Source organism: Mus pahari, chromosome 4 (assembly GCF_900095145.1).
Source record: "Mus pahari chromosome 4, PAHARI_EIJ_v1.1, whole genome shotgun sequence".
Classification (NCBI taxonomy): domain Eukaryota; kingdom Metazoa; phylum Chordata; class Mammalia; order Rodentia; family Muridae; genus Mus; species Mus pahari.
In genome coordinates, this window is record NC_034593.1 from 107,053,226 (window position 1) to 107,072,353 (window position 19,128).

General features: G+C 35.9%; 1 long non-coding RNA gene across 1 annotated transcript in view; it reads left to right on the forward strand.

Annotated features, from left to right (window-relative positions):
- Positions 1–19,128, forward strand: part of LOC110319722 — a 40,324-nt gene that overhangs the window by 6,125 nt on the left and 15,071 nt on the right. Inside the window, exon 2 of the long non-coding RNA XR_002380415.2 lies at positions 17,844–17,911. This is a non-coding gene — a long non-coding RNA (uncharacterized LOC110319722). The remainder of the gene's footprint in view (positions 1–17,843; positions 17,912–19,128) is intronic.

The window sequence follows — 19,128 nt, forward strand, 5'->3', positions numbered from 1 at the left end:
AGAGAGAGAGAGAGAGAGAGAGAGAGAGAGAGAGGAGAGAGAGAAAGAGAGAGAGAGAGAGTAAGCAGTCAGGTTTGTAAAACATTTATACTCTTAAAATTAATTATATTTTTAAAAGGGAGTACAATGTTGTTAGCCTCTTATTCTGTTTGTTGGGATCAATATTTGTGTGGAGAATTTAACTCGAATATTATAAGACAATACACATTGTCAGCTCTTATTTCGATCAGATCATTTACTAATTGTCCCAATGTAGGTCAATAACATTATAAAGCATGTTATATTTAAAACATTGAGGATAGATTTTAAAAATTTGCACAGAGTTTTCAGTAACAACTAATTTCACTTAGCTGCCTTGGAGCAGAAACATGAGGTTTTGAAGCCGTTTGTTAGTCCTTGTATCAGAATGCACCCTGGTCCTTACTGAGGACGAATACAGACATCCAAAAGCCAGCTGTAGAAGTGTGTGATGAACAGACAAAAACAGAGAAAAGAAGAAGAGGGCTTCCCCAGAACAGGACTTTGTTATCTGTGGACGTTACATTTATTGAAAGTAGTATCCGATGTTACAATTTGAAGACAGTTTCACGTTTGGATATGGAGACTTGTGTAGACAACAATTGAATTTGACAAGAGTTGAGGGACACAGATATCATGAAAACAATATTCAAGGTGTGGACTGTATGAAAGAATCTGCAGTTTGAGATGACATATTTAACAAGACAAAAAGGAATTGCAGCAAGGTCTTTTATTGATAGGGTTAATAATTGGTATCAGCACATCTTAGAGAAAACATGAACTCCAGGAAACTTTAGAAGCAATGTCTGTCTTTATTTTAATTTGATGCCTCTTTTCTAGCTGCAATGGTCAGTGGCCAATCTTGAGTTTATATAATTTATTGATGTAGAAGATATTGCTTCATAAAGTGAGTTTAAATGATATTTAAATGGTCTTGCTGTTTTTATTTAAGCAGAAATTCACATTGGGGTGTATAGAATTTCACATCCAGTAAAATCTGAATCATATGTATGTACAATGGGCCTAGCTTGTATGTATAAAAATTCCTTCTGGCAGGATAACTTAAGGCTTCTTAAATCCCAGGATCCATCATCTCCCTGTAAAGGCAAGTCTGGCTAAGGGGGAGTTTACATTCAAACAAAGACAGTCTATTTCAATCATTTTATTCTACTGGAAAACATGCTATATTTAAATTACACTTTTGATAGCAGGCAAACTAGGAAAATTTGTAAGACTGTATCAACAATATTTGATATAATGTGCAAGCACTTGTGCTTTATGAGTTTAGTTTTTCTACTCTGGTTTAGCTCTTAGGGAGGAAGACTGTTTCCTGCTTAGCATATCTCAAGATCCAGAAGGTTCACACTCTTCTTTCTACAGTGTAACCTCCATTTGCAGAGACACAGAATGTGCTCTTGCTTGCTTATTTTCTTCAGATATAATTATTTCCTAGTCTCTGTTCCACACAGAATTCAAAATTTCATGAGTTCAGGACAGGCATGAGATAACTTCATAATTTAGTTGCTATTATAAACATCTCTGCCATGTGATACAACTCCCAGATTTTACTTACGAAGCTCTCCTGCCATAGAACTGAAAGAACATCTTCATGGCAGCCTAGATATGATACTGAACTTGTATGCAATTCCTTCTTGAAGCCATGCTTCTAAATACACAGAATTTCCACGTGGTATGTTGCTGACAACATTGCCCTTCGTAGTACCTGATATAAGCCCCTGTAGTTTTTATACACTTCATACTTCTTACCCAATTTCATACAACTCTAAATATGTTAAGCTCACAGAACTTCTATACAGGTGGAAATGCACCAGATATTTGAAAAGATCTGTAGTGTGCTTAGACTTAAGGATTTTCAAAGTTTGGGAAAATTTTATAGGCCGATTTTTTTTTTTTTAATGGAGAAACTTCTTTTAATGGATCCATGTAAAGTTCTTCCTCTAATTGCAAGTGTTTTTACTAAATCAACAACATTTAACCACAATGAAGTCACTGTATCGAACTTTAGAATGAAAGTGCTAGTCAGAAGATTGGACTGGCAAATATTTTGCACGTGGAGAGAATTTAAAATAAGGTTATTAGCATTGATCCAATGATGTTTGCATACAACAGAATATAAACAAAAGCATGTGACCATACATGCATGAGTGTGTGTGTGTGTGTGTGTGTGTGTGTGTGCTAAGAGATAGGGTTTTGCTGATGTGGTTCCAATTGGCCTCAAATTCAAGATTTTCCTGCCTCATCATTTCAGATACTGAGATTATGGGCACGAAACACTCACCTAACTTAAAAAAAAAATCTATGTTTAATGTACAATATAAAATTATAATTACTCTCCTTATGTTAGATTTTGTAGGTATTTCAAAGCTTTCTTGCTGAATAAAGGGAGACAGATTGGCTCTTGGAATAGATCAGAGTCAAAATAAAATGCTCAGTTTTACAAAGGGTTGCTTACTTCTGCTGTGCTATTTACGGCAAGTGCATGGGGCTCTGCCACAGGCAAGCATATGCAGACTACCTGTCTTGGCATTCTGGCGGCTCTGAGAGTGATTCCTCTGTACGTGGTCATCCAACTTACAAAAACGAAGAGTTTTGTTATTATAGATGAAAGACTGTTGTCTCTGGTCAGATAACATGTCTCAAGTGATATTCACTAGGAAAAGGTATGGAATAAGTAGGCATTTATTTGTTTGTTTGTTTGTTTGTTTGTTTGTTTATACCAAGACAAAAGAATGCTAGAAAAGCTTGTTTGTTATATGATAACTGCAAATAATTCTACCCATTAATTTTCTAATTTTAAAACAAATCAAAACTTAAAAATTGGGAATGTAAAGGAAAAGAAAAGAAGGAAAAGAAAGCGAGATTAATGTTCTCTTCCTATTTCCATTGATGCAGTATTTAAAGTAACACAGTGGCCACTTTGGCTGAGAGTGACTACACCTGAAACAATCACGTTTCTCTGCACAAAAAGATGTTTTAGAGAGCCACATAAATTTGCTCAAAACCAGAATATGTTAAAATGTGGAAAGGATGGCTTTCAATCCTCAAACCAGCTAATTAAGGTGCCTCTGAACATCGTACAGTTTTAAGTTAACAGTAATTAATACAGCCAGCTTGGAACCTTGGGAAGCTAAAGCCAGGGAGTGCTTTCTGGTTCACTTGAGAGGATGCAGTTTGATTGCTGGCGCCAGTAAACAGGTTGGGAATTGTCAACATTGTAATTAGCAGCAAGTTCCTGGATTCTCAGCCTGCCAGACTAGTGGGCTGGTGCCTAGAGCAGTGGCCCCGTGGGGGAGAGGGAAAACAAAGGAAGGGAATTTGAGCAACCTTGTCATGCTCTGCCAGCATATGCCACTCGACCAATGTTGTTCTTGGCAAAGGTCTATTTTAAGACATCTAGCAGTGGTTTCCACAAAATATGAAAACTCACCATAGCAACCAAAATGGCAAGCGTCTCTAGGAACATTTCCTTGATTGGATATCAGGTCAAACTGCATTCAGAGTTATACCGCTTTATGTGTACAATCCTCAAGGCTGGGTGCTCCATGTCTATGAACAGTCTGATTTAAAGGGTTAAAATCTGTTTTGGCAGCAATCCTGAACTCGCCTGCCTAAAAGCCATCAAAGACTAAGGTTATGCAAACCTTATTAACCCTTTGTGCAGTACAAATAAAAAGGAAATGTCAACTTTAATACCACCGAGAATCCAATCTTTCGGACTTAAATGATAATTTATGTGTAGTATTCTTAATTTAACGCCATGTGATCATTGTGGAGAAGAGTAATCCGACTTAAAATTTTAGCAGCATTTAGACTCTCTCTAAGACCAAAAGTGCATTCCTAAAGTTTATATACAATATTATAGGAAGGGTTTGGAAGCAGGAAAGGGAAGGGAGATATAATATTACTTTATAAATTCAACAAATATGTCAAATATAAAAAATTAAAAAAAAATCCCCAATTAAAAGAAAGTTTATATACAGTTTCAGCCCAAGTGAACAATAAAACCAATTTTTGAAATGCATATACGCCACCTCTCTATCGTGTGTGTGTGTGTGTGTGTGTGTGTGTGTGAGAGAGAGAGAGAGAGAGAGAGAGAGAGAGAGAGAGAGAGAAGTTTCACCTGACTTATGCACTTATGGCAGCAAAGAATATGTCAGCTCTGGCTAGTCACAGATTAAGTCTCTCCCTACTTTGTGAAAGTACAGTAAGAAATACATTTACTTTGTAAGTTAATTTTACCTTTCAGTCCATAAATGCTCAGGTTTTTGTTTTTTTTTTAACAATGCTAAAAATTCCCATATTTATCCCCCCCATCCCTCTACTTGAGGTAGCTCAGTGAAGTGCTTGCTTCATCCTGGGACGGGGTGTAGTAGAGAAATTTAATAATCCCAGACCTGGGAAGGCTGGAATAGGTAAATTTTTGGTGATCCCTGACCCATCAGCCCAGGCCACTGGATTACTTCCAGGCCAATAAGAGACATTGTCACACAAAATAAGGTGGATGGTGCCTGAGGACCAGGAACAACATCCAAAGTTAATATTCAGTTTCTTCATGCATAGGCATGTGCACACACACAACTTTACACACATGAGCACACACACACACTCTCAAATGCTTAAAATCCTTAGAAAATCCTTGTTGACATTCTGTTTTCATTAAAATATGTGAAGGAAACTTCACAGAGAAAACAAGTTGGATAGAGACAAGCAAAATAGCATTCTCTACTGTAAAAAGATTTATTTATTTATTTTTAAAAAGGTTCTTAAATGGATCAGTGTGCTATGTTAAGCAATTGCTATGTGGTAATTTCTCCAGGTGGATTATAAAATCTGAACAACACATGCACGTGTACATACACACACACACACACACACACACACACACACACACACACACACACACACACACGGCTGGATAGATCTGTCACCCAGGTGTCTGGCATAGCATTTAGCAGACTCCTCTGTGGGCAGAAGGATTACTCATATTTGTTGGAAAGAGTACAGTTCCCAATCCTCTCCAGCAGAAGTCACATCGGAGGGAATGAGCAACATGATTCGTATCCACTCTGAGGAAGGCTTCACAATTATTTATTATTTTCAGCGAAATTAGATGCTTACAGGTGGTCCCATAATGTGCCTCCAGGCATGCAACCTGCTGTAAAATTTTAAGTTACATTAACTTAGCAGTATGTGTCTCATAACAGCAGTTCAGTCTGTGTAGGAGAATGTGGAGATGAGAGCACAAAGGGAGTGGAGCGAAAGATTCCCCTTCTGCCTGCTGGTAAGAAGGACTTCCAAGCAGGAACACTAGGATGCTAAGGTGGGCAGAGCCTGCCTAGAGGATCAGACAGGTGGTGGCAAGCACAAAAATCTCAGTGGTGTCTTACAGGCGGTATGGTGGTTACTGTGTCAATATTTGTAAATTACGAATAGCAAAACTCTCTCTTTTGTGTTTCTTACCTTTTGTTTATGAAATTAAGAAGCTCAAAGTGACTTCTGTTAATCAAAGGAACTGTCAGTAGGAATGTTTCTATGATCTACCAGGAAAAACACTTGAGCTTTAGATGTTTAAGAGGACACTGCTATTGCAAACGCTGCCCTGCCCCCACAATCTATTGTCTCTCCTGGGCATGCTGCTAAGCAGTCAGTGAGATATGAAAGTAATCCAAAATGATTTTGTCACTGAATTCCATACTTGTCCTTCCTTTTTAATGGAGCCTCTATGACTGAGCGAATAGAGTTGATCGCCCCTGAGTGTTATAAGGTAAAATCTGAACTAAAGAGAAAGAAGAAACAAGGAAAGTACCTAATACCCCTAAGTTTTTGTCCTAGCCTCTCCCTGGGGTTCTAAGCAGAACAAAACACATCATCAAACATTTCTAGACTCATTAGTTTTAAATATATTGCCAGTAACAGATGCTGTGCCTATTTGAAAGAATACCAGTTTATCAGGCCGAGTGGTGCTCACCCTGAATCTCAGGACAAGTAGAATAGAGACAGGCAGAGCCCTGTGAGTTTAGGGTCACATTGGCCTACGTATTGACTACCAGGCCAGCCAGAGCTACACAGTGAGACCCCCACTTCAAGCAAAAATAATGTGTGCAAAGTTGTCAACATCATTTACGACTGCACAAGAAAACACTCTTTCCTGCAGAAGCAGATTTTTGCTACAATAGTAAAGGCACTGGCAAAATAATTAGACTGTAGCCAATATGATGCAAATTGAGTTTATCTGCCGTAATGCAAGCACACTTGGCCTCTCCAACCTTTACATTTTTTTCAACAATCCACTATCATGCTGAGATTGAAGCAACTTGTGCATTCAAGAGTTAGAATGCCTTTCAGAATACATCAGTATCTGTCCCACATGGTCTATTCAGGAAGCATGAATTCAGATCTAACAACATTTATTAAGTACCTAACATATACCTGGTATTCTTTTAACTTCCAGGGTTACCATGGAATAATGAACAGACTTTGCCCTTAAAGCATCCATGGCTTGTAAGACTTCTCAGAACCAAGCTGTTACAAGCTCTGTGGGGGATTCAAAAGAATGCAAAGCCATGGCCTCCTTTCAAGGAACTTACTATGTGCAGTTAATAGCAAATATTAAGTGGTATGGGGTGATTGTTGCTAGGATCACTATTCACCAACAGACACTTACACATCATAGATACAATGAAAACAAAAGTATTTTCTAGAAACAGATTTGTCTCTTTTCTTTTCCCCTTCCAACATGCGTTCAGTCTTTCAGAAACCAACACAACACTAAATAGGACAAAGAGAAAGTATAACATTTTCTCTCTCTCATAAAAAGCCTTATCTTGATATTAACAGTTTTGTTATAATAACAACCTTAATTATTATGGAATCACTGCCTCTATTGATTTTATTTTTAAATAACAATTAAAGTCAGATTTAATGCACCACTGACCCAAATATCTGTGTAAATTCACAGTCGGAACAATTAGAACTTACTGTTAGCTATAGTAATAGATACTTTTAAAGAAAAGAATCGTGACTTGCCTGACTCAGAAAAACATCTATCTGGGAAGTAAATCACTGCACAGTTCCCTTTGGAGTTTATTCACACTGAACTTACATAATGCTCAGATATAACAGATATCTTTGGAGTTATGATAATATGAATGGAATTGAATATTTTCCAGGATATAAACTTATTTTTTTATTTAATTTATAATTATTTTGGTTACAATAGTTACCCAAATTTTATTGTGTTTTGCTCCATACGATCTTAAAAAAGTTGGATAATCAGTTTGTCCTCGTACAAGGTATATAATACTGAGTAGAAGAAGAAGGAGATCAAGGGAGGGAGGGGAGTTGTGGGAGGGGGAGAGAGAGAAGTAGAAGGGAGAGTGGAAGAGAGAGAGATTCTGCTAAGAATGGATGATTAAAATCACTCTCATTCATCTAACAGAATTCTAAATCTTACTACAAGAGAATACCTGTGATAGAATTCTTTGTATGTTCACAAAATTCTCACCAAGTATAGTAGCAAAAGGTATATTTCCCTAGCATGTGTATTAGAAATCCATTTAATAACAGTGTAGTAAAAAGATACTTTAATGGTGAAAGGGATGTTATTGGTTAAGTCATTATATTGGGTCCTTATTCTAGGAGTTTATTGAACTGAAGTCCTATGGTGTGTTCTTCAGATGAAGACCATGTTATTTAAATGTTCATGTAAATACTAGATACGAAAAGCCTAGGCTACTTAAAACACAGCTCCCATATGCAAGGAAGAGGAGTGACACCATCGTTCAAATCATAGACTGCCTGACAATCCAGGACTCAGGTTCAATCCCCTGCACCACAAACAGGCACAAGACAAACAAGAGTTAGTATTGCAGCAGCTTTTTTCTTACTTACGGTGGACCTTTAAATCCAAAAGAATGACAGAATTGTGAATACATTACTCTCTATTTTAAAATTTTAAATAAGGCTTAGACTCCATAAGTGTTAACTTTTGTGTTTAACTGGAATAAGAAAGTTAAGTTGCCTTGGGAGTAATGTGAAAGTGACTGATGGACAAATGTAGCTGGAACTTTTCTATCTAAACCGTACTTTTTCCCCCTTAAGCGGTCTTCTTGCACATGTGAGAACAGCAGCTTAGTCACACGCATGACAGAATGAAAGGATCATTTTTTGAAAACCAAGCTAGCTTTTTTTTTTATGATTCATTTTTATTTTATGTATATTGGTGTTCTGCCTATTTGTGAGCTTGTGTGTGTGTGTGTGTGTGTGTGTGTGTGTGTGTGTGTGTGTGTGTGTTGGGGGGAGGGGTTGTGGGTGTGTGCGGGTGTGGGTGTGAGGGTTTCAGATATCCATCCTAGCACTATAGTTATCCACAGTTGTGAGCTGCCATCTGAGTGCAGTGACCTGAGCTTGGATCCTTTAGAAAGCCTCTAGTGCTCTTAACTGCTAAGCCATCTCCAGCCCCTAACGCCAAAATCTTTACCAGAGATTTGATGATCATATTTCTTAGTTCTTTTTAAAAATTATCCAGTCTTTACTTATATGTAAGAATATAAAGCTAATGATCTAAGCAGATCTCAATGAAATACTACGAATAATTTACATAGCTTTTCAATATTCAACTGCAGTGTATGCATATAATCTCTAAGAAAGCATTTCTCAAATGTTATGTCTTTACACTTATTCCTTGCTAGGGAGCTAGTTGTGCCACTAAAGTGTAATTGATCTTCCCTCTGGAATATATATAAGTGTAGGAGCAAAAGTCTACTTTAAAAATAGAAAGCTGTCCCATTTCACAGTAAAGGTGAACAGCACTGTCCAAACTTGAGCAGCAAGGTAAGAGGCACAGTACCAGAACATTCTATACATACTCTTTTTTGATATCGCAATTGTCAAGAGCCACATAAGAAACCCAAATTATTCTTACAGACAGAGGAAGAGCTCCACTCTTTTGACAGTTAACATTTGAAGAATAAGCACTTCAGATTAACCAGAAATGATAATAGAACTGCTTCAGCGGGCCTATCATTTGACGGATTCTGTTTTTAAATTAAATAGACACTAATTTAAAGGTTACTGTGTTAGTCCTTTAAACAAGGGGAATATTACCTGTAAGAATGATTCAAATTAAGCAGCAAGCAGCCTCTATTTAGGCAGAGGAGATACTTAAGATGTAGAAATGTCAAAGTCATCTTACTGTTGCCCTGTGATTTTAGTGATGATTTCAACTTATTTTTTTGCTGGGTGGTGTGCTTCTAGATGTTCAGTTAACACTCTGTTATTGATGTTTCATGTATTATTTTAATGTGAAGACTTTTATTTGAAACATTCTATAAAAGAAAAGATGGGTTGCAAACTTCATTACTATCACAAAGTACATCGTGATCTTCTCAAGAAATTTAGAGGTTTTTTTTATTCTATGAATGTGTCATGTTGTAGTCCTGTACTACCAATAACCTTATAATTATGGGTTTCAATTAAATGTAAATTATTGTCCTGAAAGTTATTAAGTATATGATTCTTATCAATTATAAAACAATAACTTAACATCTCTCTTGTGATTTCTCACAGTCCTGTACAATTTGATCAAACATTTCATTAGGTAATCTTGGCTTATGCTATTTTGAAACTCTTAACATACAAACACAGATGGAGGCTAAAAGGAAATTATGAACAATGAAACCACTAAACACTTTATTTTATACTAATTAAAAGTTTGAGTTTTAAATAGTTCTTGTTTTCAATTTTGTGATTTCATATAATAAATAAAGATTTCATAGTTTACTATTGAAAATATAGAGTGGATGGCATTAGAAATTATTGCTAGGATTTTTAATTCTGGAATATAAACTGCTATAGTTACAATATATACATATATTTATATGGTAAATAATCTGATAAATAGATGCATTAAATTAGACTGAATTTTAAAATAATTTTGATTTTAATATACTGACTATTCTAGTTCAAGAGTTCACAATCTTCCCAAATTGTTTTATTTCATTCTTTCTAATTACATAAATAGTATTTAAATTGCATTTCTAAAAGATTTAGTTACTTCATTAGCTTGTCTATGTGAGTCTTTTGCGTGTTCCATGGTTATATGTGTACCATGTGTGTGATTGGTTCCCGTAAAGGTTAGAAGAGGGCTATAGGTTCATTGAGACTGGAGTCACTGAAGGTTGTGACCTGCCATGGGGATGCTGGGAACATAGTCCCAGTCCTCAGGAAGAGCAGCTAGGGCTGTGACCCATGAAGCCACCTTGGTAGGCCTATATTGCATTTTTCAAAAGAAAAGACCATATGGGAAATGTTTGGTTGTGCAGGGAAGATAATTGAAGGCAATCCAAGGAAGTAGATCTGAGGAAAGATGAAAGCGAACAGAGGCCACTCCTAATGCGTGCCTGTTAAGATTTGTGTTTACCATCAGGATGGTTTTGTTACAGCCCTTGTATCGACCAAAATGCTTCTATTTCTGCAATTCCAGTTCTTTCTTTTTTATCCATCTCAACTGTAATGGCACAGCTGGGTCACTGGTGAATTTAAGGCAAAATCATGCTTTTAGCCCTGACCTCAAATTACCTGGAAGTAGAATACCGAAATGGCATACTGCTATGAGATCTGCTTTTTGGGATCCAAATGAGTTGTAAGCGATAATTTCTGAATCAAGCTCAGTGATTCATGAAGCTATGAGGTTGACATGCTGGTGTAACTAATTCCACAAATGGTGACAAAACAGGAAACGTCATTAAATAGCATTTCTATTTGCTAATTTAAACAATACTCAAATTAATTCCAACCCTCTTCTGTTATTCGTGGTGTTTGTAAAATTTAAAGATCAATAAATAAAACCCCATTTATTTCTTTTCTGAGGAAGGGTCTTATATACTCTACTCTCTCCTTGGGGACTCATTATGTAGCCAAGGATGGCCTTACATTTCTGACCCTTTCACCTCTACTTCCTGAGTGTTGGGATTACAAGTGTGCCTCATCATGCCATGATTGTGTCTTGCTGGACACTGGCCCCTGTTGTTTCTTGAATGCTAAGCAAGCAGAGATCTTAACTGAGCTGCACCCCCTCCTCCAAATTATCTTCATAAACAAAGGAATGAGAATTAATTTTGCAAACCAGAGCTGGACTATATCAAAACATCACCATATGATAATCTTTTATCTCAGAGGAAAACGACCCCTTAGAATATATCTGATCTCTACTATGACTCAATATCTTAGCTTGATGTGGAAATAATATTAAAACATAGAGCTATCATCTATAACCTTTTATGGGTTAGGCTCTGCTTTTTTAAGAGAAACTTGATATCACATTGGTAACTGTGTTTTGATTTATACCTTTAATTGTAGTTTATCCTGAACTTTTAATTTTTAACCTGGATTCTCAGGCATCTCAGAGGAATTCATTGTACAGTAGCTAAATTTATTTAGACACATTTAAAACCATAAATGGATGGTTTTGATAATTCCCAATTGTGAATTATATTCCTTTCCCTGTAAAAGCTATGTCTGCTCTATGAATCAAAGCATTATTTACTTGCAACCAAAAATTCGATCTATGTTAATTGCAAACTATTTGCCAAAATCATACTTGGAACAGAGTTGGCACGGAGACGATAGGGAATTTTTGTTGTTTTGTCTTTGTTGTCTTTTTGATTCGACTTGTTTATTAGTATAAAAATTAGGATTATTTTTGTACAAAACAAAGAAAAATCAGAAATCCTATAATCTAGAAGATTGTGTTTGTTTTAAAGAATTAACTTCTACTACCTTTATTTGCTTCTCCACTTTTTTTTTTTTTTTTTTGGATAAGAGGGACATTCATATGAAACTCTCTTCAGTGCCTATTGTAATAGAAAATTATACTAAATCTAAGTATTAAAATTCATGCTAATAAAAGGCATTTTCTTTTCTTCTGCTATATACATAATAAATCACTTTCTGCAACAGAGATATTTGGCCACATTTTTTAAAACCACGCATTAAGTTTTAAGTTCCTCGAGTATTAGATTTCACAAAATTATTTATATATTAGTAAATGTATGTATTGAACACATCCATATCTGTACAAGTGATTTATGATGATGGTGATTCTTACATTATTAATCAGTTTTTGCTATGGTTATTAAATTTTCCCCAAGGCATCTAATTTGAATCAACGAAGCATCTACTTGAGTTTCTCAGTAGAGCAAATTTGAAATTTCTGCTACAAATTCATGTAATGGAAGTGCACTTGGAGCTTAATGTGGTATCAATTTCAGTGAGTTCTGGTGCCCTGACTCCGTTCACTTCTTCCTTCGAGTGGCCACTCTGTCGTGGTCTAACAGAAGGCTGAGAGCTGCAAGGGTGTCCACCTTAGTGTACAGAAATGCATTCTGAGCTTCACTGTGTAGCTGCGAACTTTAGTATTCAAAAGAACTTCGGAATGTATGTCCTTTAAATGTTTGTAAGATTGAGATCCCGGGGCTTAAAGTCCACTAAATACATTTGTCCATCTTCAAATAATGTGTGGGATGAAGGAAAATGATAAGGACGATAAGTGTTGAGGACCAAAAGTGTCCTTAACTTCAAATAAAAAAAACCAAAAACATCACACTCGGGATGTTATTTATATCACCTCCTGTCACCGAAAGTACTTTTAATACCTCATTTCTTTAAAATAGTGGGGTCTGGTTCTGAATTTGAGGTGTCTTGTTGATATCAAAACTGAATTTATGCTGTCCTGAAAAGTTAGGAAGAACAGCATGCCATTATGAAACTCTGCTCACCCCAAATTCCTCCATTATTGATACTGATTTGATTAATAATGGAGGCTCAGGGGGAATACTACCTCCCCCCACCCCTTCCCTCACACCACCCCAACCCACCCTGCCCTTCCTTGGTCCTGAGTCCTGCCTGAAGACTACACTGAAATTGCCGTTTTTGAGTCGATGATAGAATTGAATTAGAAGTTTAATGCTGTAAGAGATAAATACAAGTGGTTGTTTGAGTTGGTTCCTTTTACTTGAAAGAACCTCACCACAGTGTACTGGTTTCAGTGACATACACTTGCGATCCAAGTACCTTGAGGGACAAATGGTCATGTCTTCAAAGCCAGCTTCCGCGGCACAGTGAAACTCTGTCTCAGAAAGCCAGAAGTAAATTAAAAAAAAAAAAAAAAATTCAAATAATGCTGAGACATGGAGCTGTAAGAATCTTTCAGTCGCAGTTCAGTATGACACTTTTTTTTTTCTCCCTCAGAAGTCCTGTAGACAGTAATCTCTCTGAAGCTTGGGAGAAGGTCAGCATGTATGTGGCTACTACTCTCGAATTTGTCATTATGATCATAATTATCGTGACAAAAGTGATCACTAGGAAAGTATTTCTTGTCCACATAAAGTTTACTTGCAGTGTTATTATTCCTCAATCGATTGCTGGCTAATCTTGTAAGAGTTAATTTATTAGCTACATTAAGGTTTTATTTGGCATAGAAGCAATGTTTCAGTACAACACAAGAAGAAGACATATAATTATTTTTCTCCCTTCTGAAGTAGAAGCTCAGAGCACAACTTTATGCCTAGTTATTAAAACTAATATTTATATTAACATTAAAATAACTGATTTTCACATCCATGTGCCTTTTTATTTGCACAAGGGCATGGCCATTTCTTTTTCTGTATAAATTTGATTAAAAGGATGTTCCTGCTGTCATCCTGAAAGACAACTCCCACCTTAGCTCAAAAACAATCTCATCTTCACACGAACATCAATTGACCCTTGAACATGCAAACTGTGACTGAAAATATCTCTGCACACAGAACTGAGACGATGACCGATTACCAAGCTCAAGATTCTCTTGCATGAGTAGGTTAACTACTTCTAAGCTTGGTGTAGAAGGGTGCAGAACGCCCATACAATGTGGTGTTCTTCCAGGCTCAGACAAGCTCTACTCTCCACATGATTACCTCACACTGGAGTGCTGCAAGATTATTTATGCTCTGGGAATGCTTAACTCTAAAATAATGTTAGTTGCAAATAAACATCATGCTGATAGCTATAACTTACCGAGTTCCTACCATGTTGCATGCACTGTGCACAGTATATATATATATATATATATATATATATATATATATATATATATATAATGAAATGAAATAATAGCATATACATATGCTATTATATATGAAATGAAATAATATAATATATATGTGCTATTATTTCATTTCACTTAGAAGGATTTTATGCCCATTACTTTTCTTCATCACATTGTATAAATTACAAACTTCTATTTACAGTTACTGTCACATGTACCAACACACGCAGTGCAGGAAGGGCATAATGTAAGGTTATTGTTTATGAAAGCCTCTGTTTACTCTTTCTCCTCATCCTGCCTCTTCTGAGCCTCCTTAAAGCAAACAGCAGAGATGCGCGAAGTCTTCAAACGTCTCTTTGGGAATTAGCGAAAGTATGTTCTACTCTTGCTTCTGTCTATAGCTGCAGAATTAAGCAGTAAATCTGACTTTAGCTTCCAACAACTATCAGTAACCCCAGAGTAGTTATATTTTACAGTATTTACAGTTTTACAACCTCTGCCACAGGTGAAATATCATTACTAACCATTCATGACTTTCTGTTGTGTTTACATGGCCTCCTCTCACCTCACAGCTTCAGTCACAGAACACAACTGATACAAAAAGGAAGGTCTACACTTACCAGATCAGTGATGTACAGAGGACGACATGAAATTCATTTACCGTGGTTCAGATTGTTACAAAATTTGAATATAGCTGTACATGTTCAGTATGTTGCATAGATGCCAATATGAATGACGTAAAGCAAGGTGGGCAGTGCATACAGGATGCTGCAGAATGTGTGGTGAAGCATAAAATACAGTATCCTCCTTCCAAAAGCAAAATACGGGATTGTATCATAAAACTCCTCAGGCAATATCAAGAAAATTAGGCTTAAATATGTTAGCATTTTCCCATCATTCAAGTAAATGTTTCAACTTAATCAGGGCAGTTTCCAGGAATGCATGATATACTTTGAAAGTGGGCTTACAAAGATAAGCATCTGGCCCTCTGAATAGAATTACAGGTAATTATAAGACACCAGCAGTTTTAGATACATATGCATTTGAAAGGTGGTGCTTCTACACTGTTAACATTTCCTTTTGTACCTCCCATGGAGATAAACCCATTTCACTAAAAATCCCCTACACAAAGTGTACTTTTTTTTTTTTTTTAAGAACTTCAAACATTGCTGTGCCTTGTGTCAATTTCACGATTTTTGAAAGAATAATCTATGTATGCTATAGTAAACTGACACATTTCTTCATTACTGAAATATCCCTTTATGTGTCAACTCTTGGCATATTTTCTCACACATTTCTCCTTTCCAAAGCTGATAAAAATGTAAATGACGCTAAGGAGAAAGTAAGGTGCAGTTGTAACTTTGCCCTTTCATGCTGAATTCTGAGAAGCTGTGACACAGCTCCAAGTGTTTCCATCGGAAATAATAGTGGATAATCAGTTTCATCTAAGTTTCCAGCACCTAGTAAAAATTCTTTAAATTTTTCACATTCATGGAAATGTGTTGCATAAAAAATTGTAACAGGCACAAAGAAAGGGTCATTAAGTTTGATTTCTCTCATTCATTTACTTCTCAACCTGCCAAGCTCTACACAAGGCATAGCTGTCTATTTCAACAAAGACAAATAAATAAATAAATAATCCAAAAAAATCTAAAAAGTGATATGTATTTTAAGTTTGTGGCATATTAAAAAGTTTATACATACTAATAAACAGAAAACATAATTGCAAATTGTAAAAACTTTCACACAGTAATGCTTCAAATAGGCAGTCAGAAATGCATAAGGGCAGTTGGGGGAAGGTGAAACGGGAAAGTCTATTCAACCGTTTCAAAGATAACAAAAACTGATGCTTAGCTGGCAACCAGATGAAGAGAAGTTGGTGGGTATCGAAATATTTTAAGCTACATTTGCTGCTTCCTCCTTTGATTCTTTCTTCAAAGAGCAAAATAATGGATATTCAGTAGTTAGCCTTGTGCTCAAAGATCCTGTTCTTCTTTGATTGAAAATTTGCTGAAGAGATATGAAGCATTTTTTAAAAATAGGGTAAGTTGTAAAAGTAAAGAAGTTACTTCCAAGCAATGGCTTTTTACAGTATAAGTATAAAGTTTTTAATACTTAGAATGCTCTTCAAAGGTTATTATATTGCTAAGAAAGTACCATCTCTTAGATACAGTGATCTCTCAGTAGACACCCTGCGTGGGTCATACACTGTAAGGAGATGAGGTGTCTTTTAGAACATCAAATGTACGCTTGATATTCTCTTCTCAGAGTCCTGTTTCAGATGTCTTCTTATCACAATGGCTGCATTGAATTCCACAAATATACACTCTATGGAGAAGATAGAAAGCATTAGGAATTGTTTCCCCAAAACATCTAAAAGCATTTTCACGTGAAGTCATCTTGTTAGAGGACCATATGCCCTCACACTAAGGCCCTGTATGCTAAAATCTCCTACTATTTTGTCTCAGTACACATGGGAGCTAAAAGGGACTTTATATAGTTTTGAAATATTTACATGGCCCAAACAAATCATAACGTATTTCCAAAATCATGTGTGCCTTTGTTGCTTATGAATGTGAGACTGACATAATTTCATGGTAACAATGACACATGTCTCAACAGTTCCCCAGCAGTAATGAAAACTAATAGGGAAAAATCAATTAAAATTGGTTTTATATAGCTTTTTTATAGCTAATGCAAGTCTTTGTCCAGTTTTAAATAGCTCTTCTATTTTTTCTTTGGTCCAAATGTTCTTAATGGATTGAAACATGGGGTAGAATTCCGTACAAAATTCACTTAATTTATCTGCTCACTAATATCTAACTTAGGATTTCATTTTTCTACAAAATGGTAACAACACCTGCTTTATTTAAACTTAAAAAGTAGCCTATGAGAATGATGTCCCATGAATAGAAATAGCCATGCTTGGCCCTCAGTTTCATTATAATAATTCAGATCATTATATAGCTGTCATTCTGTCTATACAGATAACAACTAAGTAACATTTCAATCTCATTTGATATATGTATAGAGTTTAATTTGGGAATGAATATATGACTACTACGAAAATTAACAGAATTCATGGCTACTTTTAATGCAATAAAGTTGTAGAACAAACATTTTGTAAAACATCTTCATAAAGAATTGCTTAGATAGCTAGCAAGTTAGATCTGAGATTGATCTCCCAAATCCATGTTAAAAACAAAACATAAAACCAAACACCATAACCAAAAACAAAACAACAAAAATGAACAAACAGGTGTCCTGCCTTTTGTAATTCCAGTGCCAAGGAAATAAGATATGTGGGTTCCTGGGGCTCCTTGACCACGCAGTCCAACTATATTCACGGATTCCCAGTCTATTAAGAGACCCCATCTTTAAGAAACAATTTAATAACAAAAATAAAAACTAAAAATGTAAGTACCAGCTAAAAAGAAAGGGCATCCAAGGACATCATTCCCGTACTCTGGCCAACACATATACACATGCACACCAGTGAACATGCACAGAATATATGCACAGAAATAAGTTGACATAAAATAATCATTTAATGAAAAGGTTAAATTATGGTCCCCCTATGGAAATAAATCTTTACCTCAATGATGAGTAGAAAATATAAAAGAATTATGAGCCAATTTCCCATTTTCACATTAGAAAGAAGAAATAATTCACAAACATTTTATACAAGCTTAGCTGACAATTATTTTCATGTTTCACTCAGGACTTCCTTCTTAAGGTTTTGATCAAGTTAGATGCACTGCTCAGAAGACAAATGGCATCACAGAACAAGTATTATGAATCTTAGTTAAAGATTACGTAGATTGCTCTGTGAAAGTAGTGATTCATCAAACTATACGAAGATGTCATTAACATTAGATCCCACAGAACTGATGCCCAGTTCTGTGATGAGTTTCTTATTGTTGCCATCACATCCTATTGTAATTGTTGATTCATAAGCTATCTCTCTCACTAGAAGCTGTCTGAGTACACATGGTCCTGTCTAAATTACCTACCATCCCTTTCAAACTTATGGCAGTACTCAGTAAATGCAAAGTGAAATAATAAAAGTATGAATGAGAAGTGAGGAGTTATAACTAAGATGAAGTAGAAGTCATATGAGATAAAGTACAAGTTGGGGAGACAGAATGAAACATCAAACTTCTCATTTTTGTGCTACCCAACATATAAAACTATTGGTATCCTTTAATAAGGAAGCAAAATAAATGGTGATAAAAGATCTTTCCTTATTTATTTTTTGTCATATAAGGGCATATAATCTTTGTAATCACAAAAAGTCTTTGAGTTTAGTGATTTCAATTGTTTTATGAGTTTATCCTTACAGCCATGTTTTGCCGCCTCATTATTCAGAGAAATTTAGTTACATATATGATTACACATACACATATATATTATTCAAACAGTTGTCTTTCAAGAAGCAAAGATAAGTTTGTATGTAAAGGATGCTATTTCCCCTAAAATGTCGTCTTAGTCATTAAAGAGGAGTAAAAATAGATACAATTTTGACACTTTAGGAGTAGTCATCTGCTCTTGGAAAGATATAAGTGTGTTTTGTTCCTTTCCTCAAACAAAGCCAAATTATTCTCTTCCTAAAATCTGAGATTATATTTTTCCCCAAATACAATTTCTGATGTGATATGATTTATGATCAAGTAATTGACTTGCAAACACCTTAAATGAACTTTGAACAAGCCATCAAATGTTGTTGATGGATGCCACATGAAAGGATACAGCAGCCATCTGGAGAAGTGTTGGGCAATCAGGCTACCATTTTCGAATTTGAGAAAGCAATCCAAAAGAGAATGGGAAGAGGACCGCAGCAGATGGCTGTCCAGCTGAACTAGACAAGTGTGGGTACACAGCAGAGAGTAGCTACTTTCACCACTTGCTCAAGACCATTGTACACTGATACTTGCAGACATTTGAGGGACAACTCTCTCTCTCTCTCTCTCTCTCTCTCTCTCTCTCTCTCTCTCTCTCTCTCTCTC